This window comes from Zea mays, chromosome 4 (genome assembly GCF_902167145.1).
Source record: "Zea mays cultivar B73 chromosome 4, Zm-B73-REFERENCE-NAM-5.0, whole genome shotgun sequence".
NCBI classification, from domain to species: domain Eukaryota; kingdom Viridiplantae; phylum Streptophyta; class Magnoliopsida; order Poales; family Poaceae; genus Zea; species Zea mays.
The window spans coordinates 210,420,382-210,430,760 of record NC_050099.1 but is presented as its reverse complement, the minus strand read 5'-3'; the positions used below and the strand labels follow the sequence as shown (position 1 = coordinate 210,430,760).

Below are 10,379 nucleotides of genomic sequence, written 5' to 3'. Positions count from 1 at the left end.
TGCCACTTAATTTCCTGGGAGAATTTTCCCTCTTGGGTGTATTTTCCTGCCACTGTTTGGAAACCAATGGGAAAAATACCTCTTGAGCAAAAATATCACATAAATATATTGGTATCCATTCACAAACTGATTGGTCTCCATTCGTACAACGAAACACTTTGAACAGCTTGGTCTCCATTCACACAATGAGGCGCAATGAACACAAAAAATTAGAAAAAAACAGAAACAAATGAAACATCACAGAAACAGATTGGTCTCCATTCACACAAACAAATATGATTCACACAAAGTTTAATTTGAATACCATCTAATATGTAACGAAGCTAATCCATCCATCAATGTCATCTCCATTCACGCAAACAGATAGTCAATATAACATAAAACTGTAATGCAACGAAACACCAACATCAAGTAACACCAATTAAACTGCACTAGATACAGTTCGTTGCATTTTTCTTCTTCATGTCGACTTCATGCATTGCTTCCACTTTGCACTCTACAGGTAACACCAATTCATACATGTTTAGTTCACATGGTTACACAATGAATGCACAACCATTATTATTTCCAGGGGAAAACAAAGGATCCATGCAGAAGAGAAGACACCATTTCAAAGGTTGTATGAAACTTATATGCCTTTTGGAAGAGTAGGGTTAACCTTCTTCAAAAACAACAGGGACTAAGAGATGCAACAGGCCTATTAGCTATATATGCTTCAGGGCCATCATCGACATATGATCTAGTTTCATTTTTAAGTCACAGTTCGGATTGCTATAGATCAAGACCCCAAGCTTCCAATAAACAGCAAGACATGCCACATACCAAATGGTAACAACAAAATGTACAACTTGTTTCAGATAATTTATAATCCCAAATTCCTATAAATCCCAAAATATATTATATACAAAAATCATATAAATCAAACATGCTTAAAAATAGAAGTTTTATGCAGGAAAATTAACTTAAATTCAATCTATTTTAACTTATTGTACATAAAATGGATGACTAGAAAAAATAAAAGCGATGTTGTATAGTAGGAGAAACAAGAAACGGAATCCAGCAAAACTAGCCCAAACATTTCAGATTCTGCGGTCCCATACTTTATAGCGTTTGGATGCGTTTTTTTGTAGTCGAATATGAATTAGAAACAATCCCACTGTCCAAATAGAACCTAAGCCGTAGTTTGAACATTTCAGATTCTGAGAATCCAAATAGAAAAAAATTATCTGCTCTTACTATCATGTATAGGTGGTCTAGATTTTATAGAAATTTTATTTCACATATGTTGAGAACCCCAAAATCTAATGAAATTGTTGTAATCCTTTCTATTCATATTCTCAAAAACTGATGTGGTCCAAAATGGTACCTCAAGTTTGTGGTAATTCCACAGAATGCATAAGGGTCATCACAACATCTAACATCCAGTGCGTCAAGGTCATCGTGTTTTTCTCTGCAAGATTTTTCTAACTCCCGTGCAAAAAAACTACCACTTATATGTAGCTAGCAGGATTAGAGAGACAAACCAGAAGCAGACAGTGATGCAGGTCAGCGGATCCCCAAACCAAACTCCCACCATAGGCTAGTAGGCCACCACCCTACTCACCGCCATGACTGCCCAGTCCCTAGAGTCCCCTTAGAGGCCAGACCAGACACGCAGAACTGAAGAAATGCAGAGACGTCGAGTATCACAACTCCAGAGCGAGATCTAGAGCGGAATCTTACCTTATCGAGGAGAAGGGGACGATGTCACAGAAGACGATGGAGCCGGGTCTCAGGGAAGAGCTCCTGAGGCTAGGATTGGCGTCGCTAGGGGAGAGCTCTAGAGGCTAGAGTTGCGGTCGCGGGTAGCTGGTCGGAAGAGGCCAGGGCTGTTTCCAACCGGAAAAAGGCTTCCCCTGGACGAATATCAGTCGGATGATGGGCTTCCAAACAAACAGATGGACAAATCTATGGAAATAATCTGTGCGAGCTTTTTCCCTAGAGAAAAGACCGTGAAACCGGTGGGATTTTGGGTTGCAAAACCAGCCTTAAAAGTTACAGTGTGAACAATTTCTGGTCACCTAGATAGCTACTATTAATTTGGCTAAATAATCTCCTATTAATCGTTTGGAATTACAGAAGCATTTTATGTTAATAAACTTTGTAGCATATCAATGTCCCAGTACTTGCTTCATTTTTATATTAACAAGGGATCTCTCTCAACTATATATTGTGCTGAGTATTTTAGTATGTTCCTAGGAATTGAAGGTCTACATTTGATAGAAATTATTATTTTAGTATGTTCTTAGGAATGGACCTTCGAACAATGTGCTTCAATTGAAAGTTTCGGTTGGCTCTGTATCAGTGAATGTCAAGCCAAAGCAGGGAGAAGGGACGAATGCTGAAGAGGGCTGGACCTCCTTCAGAGTTAACAATAAGGAAGTTATAAAGGAGGAGAAGACATGACATTTCTTCCTTGTAGAAAGTCATAATTCTCTGTCTCCAGTCGTACATTTTCTTTGTACAGAGGGATGGGCATTCATGTAATTCTAGGGTAATGTGTATATATCCTCCATCCTATAAATAGGATAATAGTATCACCACTACTGGGTCGGTCATTTGTAATCTTGCACTTGTAGCATCTTCGTGCTGGAGCTCATCAAAAGACCTATCGCTCTCGAGCACTTAAGTGACCTTCAAAGGTACAATTATGAAGGTCTCTTATATCATGTTGTATCTCTTGTTCTTTTCATCACGTAATAAACGATAAATGAAGGTATGCAATCCTTTACTAGATGATCACACAACTCACCTATGCATCTTTGTCTTATGTTTAATGGCTTCAACACTAGTTTTCTCGACAATGCTCCTCTCCTTGACACCTTCAGACCCTTAGAAGGTGGAAGGAGGGGGACTTTGCTTTAATTGTGTTGCTCTCTTAAGGTTCCTTGTAGGAGCTTTGACAAGCAAACAACATTTGGCACCCACCTTAGGTGAACTCACTAACCGCCACTACCATGCCTCCATAAAGGGATAGAGCTGGTGTTGCTAGCTTTACTGGCAATCTGGAAGGCCAATAACATGCCGAAGTAATTCACCAGGATAAAGTTATAGAATGAAGGCTAGACAAGAGAAAAGCTCTAGAATAGTTGAACGAGCCAAAGAACATTGATGATGAGATCGAGGGCCTTGAAGTCATCTAAATGTAGATTGAGGTATAGGAGCAAAAGATGCTTTGATTTGCTTAGCTTTGGTAGCAGATAGATGATTCCTTTATGAAGGACCGGTGAGGCGACCAGAGAGGGTTTATGGGAGCCACTCAAAATTCTCTCTCGAGAACAACACCGTGACTTTGATCCCGATTTCAACAAAATCCCACGGGAAGATTGAAACTGCGTAATACAGTAATACTCAATCCATTGTCGACTGAATATACCAAAATACTACATAGGGAACTGCCCAACTATTTGCAAAGTTTCAGAGGTAATCTCACAAAACAAAGAGAGCGACAGTGCACTCATAGGACCAGCAGTGTCAAGCAGGGGCTGTGTCACGCTTAAGGCCGGTAGTGTAGGGCAAGCAAACCTACATAGAATTGTCTCAAACTTCACAAAAAGTTTGCGCAGAGGGAAATAAGAAGACTCCTAAAGTTTTACCTAGAGCGAAACAGAAATACATTTGCATATCAAATTTCCTGAGAAGTTTGGGGTTTTGATGGGGTTTTCTCAAACAAACTCAAAACGAGATCAACTCGGATCACGACCAAAAACTACACCAAGAGGGTGTATGCAGTGATCCAAAGAGTGTATCTCTCCACCAATCAATCCCCAGCAACACCCACAACACAAGAACATGAAGGTTCTTCACATATCGATAAAAGAGAAGGAAAGGAAGAACACGAGAACAAAACCGACTCAAAAACTTCAGTGGAGATAAAACTGAGTAAACGAGTTGAACCAGCCCTGTGGATGGATCCGGGCACCCTTCCTTTGCATAGAGCAGTGAAGATTACATACACACACGCGAGTTCAAAATATATGTGGATCTCTGCTACACTAGGGGATGGAGACTAGAGTTTCTAAGTGCTGAAATGAAACTAGCCTAATGAGATAGCCAAAAGATATGGCTGCAACAATATCCCTCCCACTCTATTTATAGAGGGTTATTACTACTTCCTAAACTACCCATAGATACATAGAGTATATCCACTCCGCGGGGGGCAAAATGGACCATCTCCTCGAGTTTTGATCTAACGGCCACGTGCTCCACACAAAGTTGCTTTGCCTCGATGCATCCTTCATGATGACGCCACGTGACACCTCTGATTCCCACTGAAACTGCCACCGCCGAGTTTTGAGGCCAAACTCGGCCAAAAACCCATCGTCCATTGTGCTGGGTGATTTTTCGAGATTAAACCACCAAACCGCCATGAGTATCGCATCGTGTGCACGTACCCTACGTCCTAGACTTGTGTCCCACTCTGCTACGTCCTCGCGCTGCTATGTGACCCGCTCACGTCGTCGTGCCGATGTGTGTCCCAAGTGTCAGCCTCTGTGGCTAGTCACTCGGTAAAGTCCTAGTGCTCGTCCATCACCACTCTCAGTCCATCAACACGAACCCACATGACCTTCACCTTAGTTGTCGACCACCATACTTGCTCTCTATACCTGCACACTACAAGCCGAGATACATGGTTTCACAACACAAAAATTCATGCCTTTTTTAGTCCATGACTCATCCCGAGATGCTACCCATTGACAATCACTCATCATCAACCCGAATCACAAGGGACAAATCAACCTTGTGTTCACACTTTGAAGAGCTTCATCATATAAGAAGGTATGTAATGAGCAGATGCAAGCCCACAAAATATAGTGCACAACATTCCTTCATCCAGAAGAAGAAACTTATGCCAACTTCGTTTATGAGAGCACATCCCCACTACCAAGTGACCTACAGGTGGTACCATGGCTGACATTGTACAAGCCTCCTCAACTTCCCACATGTGATAGCCAATCTGGCCCTAAGAAATTCTTGATGAGCTATGAGGCAACCATCACCTCCTTTAGTGGAAACACAATAGTTCTATCCAAGTCATTTATCATGGCTATATGAGGCATGATACAAACCTAATATTCCTCCCTTCATCTAGGATCAATCACCACATGATAGAAACTCAAAGATTAGCTACTCACAAGCTTTCAAGGATTTCAGACTAAACCAATTACAACTCAGGCTTTGTTTCAATGTTTCCAAGAACTAGAAGTGTATCTACAAAACTATGTCTAGAGATTTCTTTAAATTAGAGCATAAGAACCAAGTGTACCAGATGACATTGTGAGTGAGGCTATGATCCATGGGCTTCGGCCTGGACCATGTTCTTAGTATTTTCCCAGGAAGCCACCCCACACTTTGGAAAAGCTGCTTCACAAGATAGATGAATATATTAGAGTATAAAATGACTTTTGACAACGCCGCCAAGAGATTCAAAAGTATGCCAAAGTATCAAGAAGCTTTGGCTAGGTCTCAAGGCAATGAAAGAAATATTTATAATCCACAGTAAGCGAAGGAAAGGCAAATCCAGTCTCAATGGTCGGCTCAATACACAAGCAACCACATAAAAATAGAGCAAAACTACCTTCAGCATGGACCATCACCAAGAGGAGGCAGTGAGGCCACAGGTTTGAAGGAAGACGTCCTTAAAGTGCATAACCACAAAGACTATATTATGTATTTTATGGAGAGAACATGGCCCATACAACCGAGAATTGAACAATCACCATACAAAAGTATAGAGAATTGACAGTTGTCAATCAGGCCAACCAGTCAAAAGAAATATGCCACACATCATCTTATAGCCCACCACCTTACGTGTCATAATATGTCCAGCACCAGGGACCAAATGCACACCCTTCGCCCTTAAATGTTTTGGTGCATCCACACTCAAGTCACTAAGAAACCCACCACCCTCAACTTCCCTTGCCAAGCAACCACCCTTTAGCTAGCTGCAATACCCAGTCCAAGACGGTACCTCCCTTTAGCAACCACCCTTTAGCAACCACCCTTTAGCTCAGACAATCAACAACACGGTACCTCCATCCAAATGCATATTCCAGAGGAGGGTGAAGCACATGGGTGTCCAAGTCCCATTCATGAAGTCAAAGTGGTCTACCGTCTAATCCCTATCACTTGCACCAAAGAATACCTTCGGCTAAAGGATTATCCAAACAACAATGATATGGTCATCACGTGCATCATTAAAGGCTTTGTGGTTAACAATGTCTTGGTAGATGCTAGAAGTGCAGCATATATCATCTTCTCTAAGAAATTCAAGAAATGCAACAATCCAAACATATATTTGAAGAAGTTACGAACCAAGTTCGTGGCATTGGTGGGAGGCAGGTAACAACCCTAGGGAAAACACAAATGGTGGTGACCTTCGGTCATGTCAACAATACAAGGACTAAGAATTTTACATTTGACATCATTGATATAGACTACCCATATAATGCAATAATTGTAAGAGACTCATTGAACACCTTCAAAGTTGTAGTGTATTCGGTGCATCTAGGTACTAGGGCCCTACAAACTCATCTTTGTGTATGGTAGCAAGGAAGACACAAGAAGGACCAAAAGTAACTAGACAATAGCACAAGTGGTATACAACATCGATGAAATAGAAAAAGAAACAAAGAACCTATAAACCAAAGAAAATTTTGCACCCACATAGTAGCCAAAGCTAGTTCTCATGTGTGAAAGATATAATTGATCAGAAAGTCCTCTTTGACACTTAGTTATCTGAGGAACAACAAGGCCAACTAAAGAAGTTCATGTTCCACAATAAAGATGTATTCACTTAGTCAACAAATGACATGTGCGGAGTTGATAAAAGCATAGTCGTACTATTGATCTAAAAATAAAACCAAGATAGCAGAAGCTCCAAAAATGTTCGAAGGAAGAGTCAAAGATGCAAGGACCAAAGTAAAACAACTCTTTAATGCTAGGGTCATAAAAGAAATTGATTAACTCGAGTGGTCAGAAAATCCCATAATGGTAGATAAGCTTAGTGGAAAGTGGATAATGTGTGTCAACTTCCCTGATTTAAACAAATCCTTTCCAAAAGATGAATCCCACTTCCACACATAAATTCCCTATTGGATGCAGCATCAACTGTCGAAATGATGAGCTTGTTCGATTGCAACTATAGATATCACCAACTCTAGGATGAAAAGGAAGAATAACCCAAGACCATATTTGTTATTCCTAATGGAACATATTGTTATGTTCATATGCCAAAGGGTTGAATAATGTAAGGGGCATTTTTAATTGGATGACAGGCTGACTGTCAATGTTACTAGGAAATTGGGTTAGGGTTTTAGATGGGCTAAATGGGCTGAAATGGCTGGCCCAAAATAATAATTGGCTCCACTAATTATTCTATTTTTATTTCATCTTCGTATAATTAAGCGGTATTATCAAATCAACATTTTTAACTGCTAACTATCCGAACGCTAATTATTAACCTCCTACGTAATTCAGTCTGTTAACGCGCACAGCCTAGATTATGAACATCAAGCATGTTCTAAATATGACATTATATATTTTTTGTTTTCAGATCAAAGTTCCGACTTATATAGCGATTAAATCGGTTTTGGTTAATTCGGGCTTGATTCGATTTATTCGCTCAGTTAACTTTTGTTGTCGATTTCTAATAAATTTGTTTGGAACAAAAATTATGAGCCTGATCGATTCTCTAAAATCTATATTTGCTTTACGATTAAGTCGAGCAGGACCTTGACTTGTTATTTACGGTGACGAATAATTCCAAACTTCACCAAATTCTTGATATCCCCGAAATTGACGGAAATATATATGACTTAGAGTCGATTGTACCCACTAAATTAACTGCTTAGTTTCGAAATTGTTATTTAGCATGGGTCGAACACCTTGGGCGTTACAGACGCAACCCAAGCAAAAGTACAATTATGACCCTGATATTTTTACATTGATCTAATACAAATATTAAGGATAAATGAGTATTTTCCTTGCTGACTTGATGTCACGTATAACCTTCGTGACTATCTTAAGTCGAAGCTTCACTGCATTTTATGCATGTCTGTTGTGGCTTTGGCGCTTAGTTTCTTTGATTGCAAATAGTTCCTTTATCCTGAGGACCTTCGGCAGAGAAGGAGACCCCCCAACAGTAGCCCTTCGCGGTGCTAGCCCTTCGGCAGAGAAGGAGACCCCCAACAGTAGACCTTTGGCGCTTAGTTTCTTAGCTCGATCCGCGAAACACACGAAGGCCTCTAAATGCTGAAGGTCCAAAAACGCCTTCTCTGAGCTTGTTATTAAAAACAAATAAAAAAGTTACGGCCCGCGCTAGTCCACCGATCAGTCAATATGAGCGGTGTGGCAGTTCGCCTTCTTCACCTGCAGGACTATATAAACAGATTGGTTGGTAAGAAGTTACTATGGCATTCATTGCTATTGCATCGTTGTGCTGCTAACTTTTTTACTGAAGTCGAAGTTGTTTGTGCTATGTGCGTTTGTTAACTGATCTTCAAACAAGCATCAAAACAATTGAAAGCTAGCTTCGTCTTAAGAACTCAGATAGGTAGAATTAGGTCTACTGCTAGACTGACAAATGAGGCTGGAGAGGCCGAGACCACCGAGACGGCTCCAATTTCAGAGGTTATGAAACATTTCAGATTGATTGTTCAAGAGGAAGAAGGATTTTTCCAGAGACGGATAGTGTTAATGCCGAAGCTGAAAATGTTGTTGCCAAAGATGGTAGTGATGATGAGGAAGATGATGGCATATTGAGCCCGAGCAAGCCCAGTCATGTTGAATTTGGAAAATCCACGGTAAAAGCAAAAGACCTAGTTCTAATGAAGAAGCTTGGGTATTTTTGGAAGAATGATGATGGACTGATAAGATTTGCTGGGGACGAAGTAATTCTAGAGCCAAAGGATGATGAAGTAATAGTTTTCAAAAGCTTCTTCCAGACAGGGTTTCGGTTCCCTTTGTACGATATGATTGGTGAAGTTTTGAAGAAGTTTGAAATTTACCTTCATCAGTTGACTCCAAATTCTATAGTTAGACTCAGCGTGTACATTTGGGCTTTGCTGAGTCAAGGAATGAGTGCCAATACCGAAGGATTCTGTAGAGTCCATGAACTCCACTACCAGACCAAGGCAATGACAGATGGTCTGTGATAGTCGCCTAGAGGGGGGGTGAATAGGGCGAAACTGAAATTTACAAATATAAACACAACTACAAGACGGGTTAGCGTTAGAAATATAAACGAGTCCGCGAGAGAGGGCGCAAAACAAATCGCGAGCAAATAATGAAGTGTGACACACGGATTTGTTTCACCGAGGTTCGGTTCTCTCAAACCTACTCCCCGTTGAGGAGGCCACAAAGGCCGGGTCTCTTTCAACCCTTCCCTCTCTCAAACGGTCCCTCGGACCGAGTGAGCTTCTCTTCTTAAATCAAAGCCGGGAACAAAACTTCCCTGCAAGGGCCACCACACAATTGGTGCCTCTTGCCTTGATTACAATGGAGTTTTGATCACAAGAACAAGTGAGAAAGAAAAGAAGCAATCCAAGCGCAAGAGCTCAAATGAACACGGCAAATCACTCTCACTAGTCACTAGGGTTTTGTGTGGAATTGGAGAGGATTTGATCTCTTTGAATGTGTCTAGAATTGATGCCTAGCTCTTGTAAGTGGTTGAGAAGTGGGAAAACTTGGATGCAATGAATGGTGGGGTGGTTGGGGTATTTATAGCCCCAACCACCAAACATGACCGTTGGCTGGAGGCTTCTGCTCGATGGCGCACCGGACAGTCCGGTGCACACCGGACAGTCCGGTGCCCCTGCCACGTCATCACTGCCGTTGGATTCTGACCGTTGGAGCTTCTGACTTGTGGGCCCGCCTGGGTGTCCGGTGCACACCGGACATGCACTGTTTGATGTCCGGTGCACCGGCATGGGCGATTCTGACTTCTGCGCGCGCTGTGCGCGCATTAAATGCTCCATAGGGAGCCGTTGGCGCCGCAGGGAGCCGTTGCTCCGCTGGCACACCGGACAGTCCGGTGCACACCGGACAGTCCGGTGAATTATAGCGGAGCGGCTGCCGCGCGAACCCGAGGCTGGCGAGTTCAGGAGGCCGAGCTTCCTTGGAGCACCGGACATGTCCGGTGCACACCGGACAGTCCGGTGAATTATAGCGCGCCGGCTTCCGAGAATTCCCGAGAGTGAAGAGTTGGAGTCTGAGTCCCCTGGTGCACCGGACAGGTACTGTTTACTGTCCGGTGGCACACCGGACAGTCCGGTGCGCCAGACCAGGGGTGCCCTCGGTTGTCCCTTTGCTCCTTTATTGAATCCAAAACTTGGTCTTTT

The 10,379-nt window shown here is 42.1% G+C and overlaps 1 long non-coding RNA gene across 1 annotated transcript; it reads right to left on the bottom strand.

Annotated features, from left to right (window-relative positions):
* Positions 1 to 230: 230 nt before the first annotated feature.
* On the bottom strand, positions 231 to 1,982 carry LOC103654552 (uncharacterized). The gene is made up of 2 exons (XR_566165.3): positions 1,723 to 1,982; positions 231 to 496 (listed from the first exon to the last, which is right to left on the bottom strand). It is a non-coding gene; the product is annotated as an uncharacterized lncRNA (long non-coding RNA).
* Between the last annotated feature and the right edge of the window lie 8,397 nt (positions 1,983 to 10,379).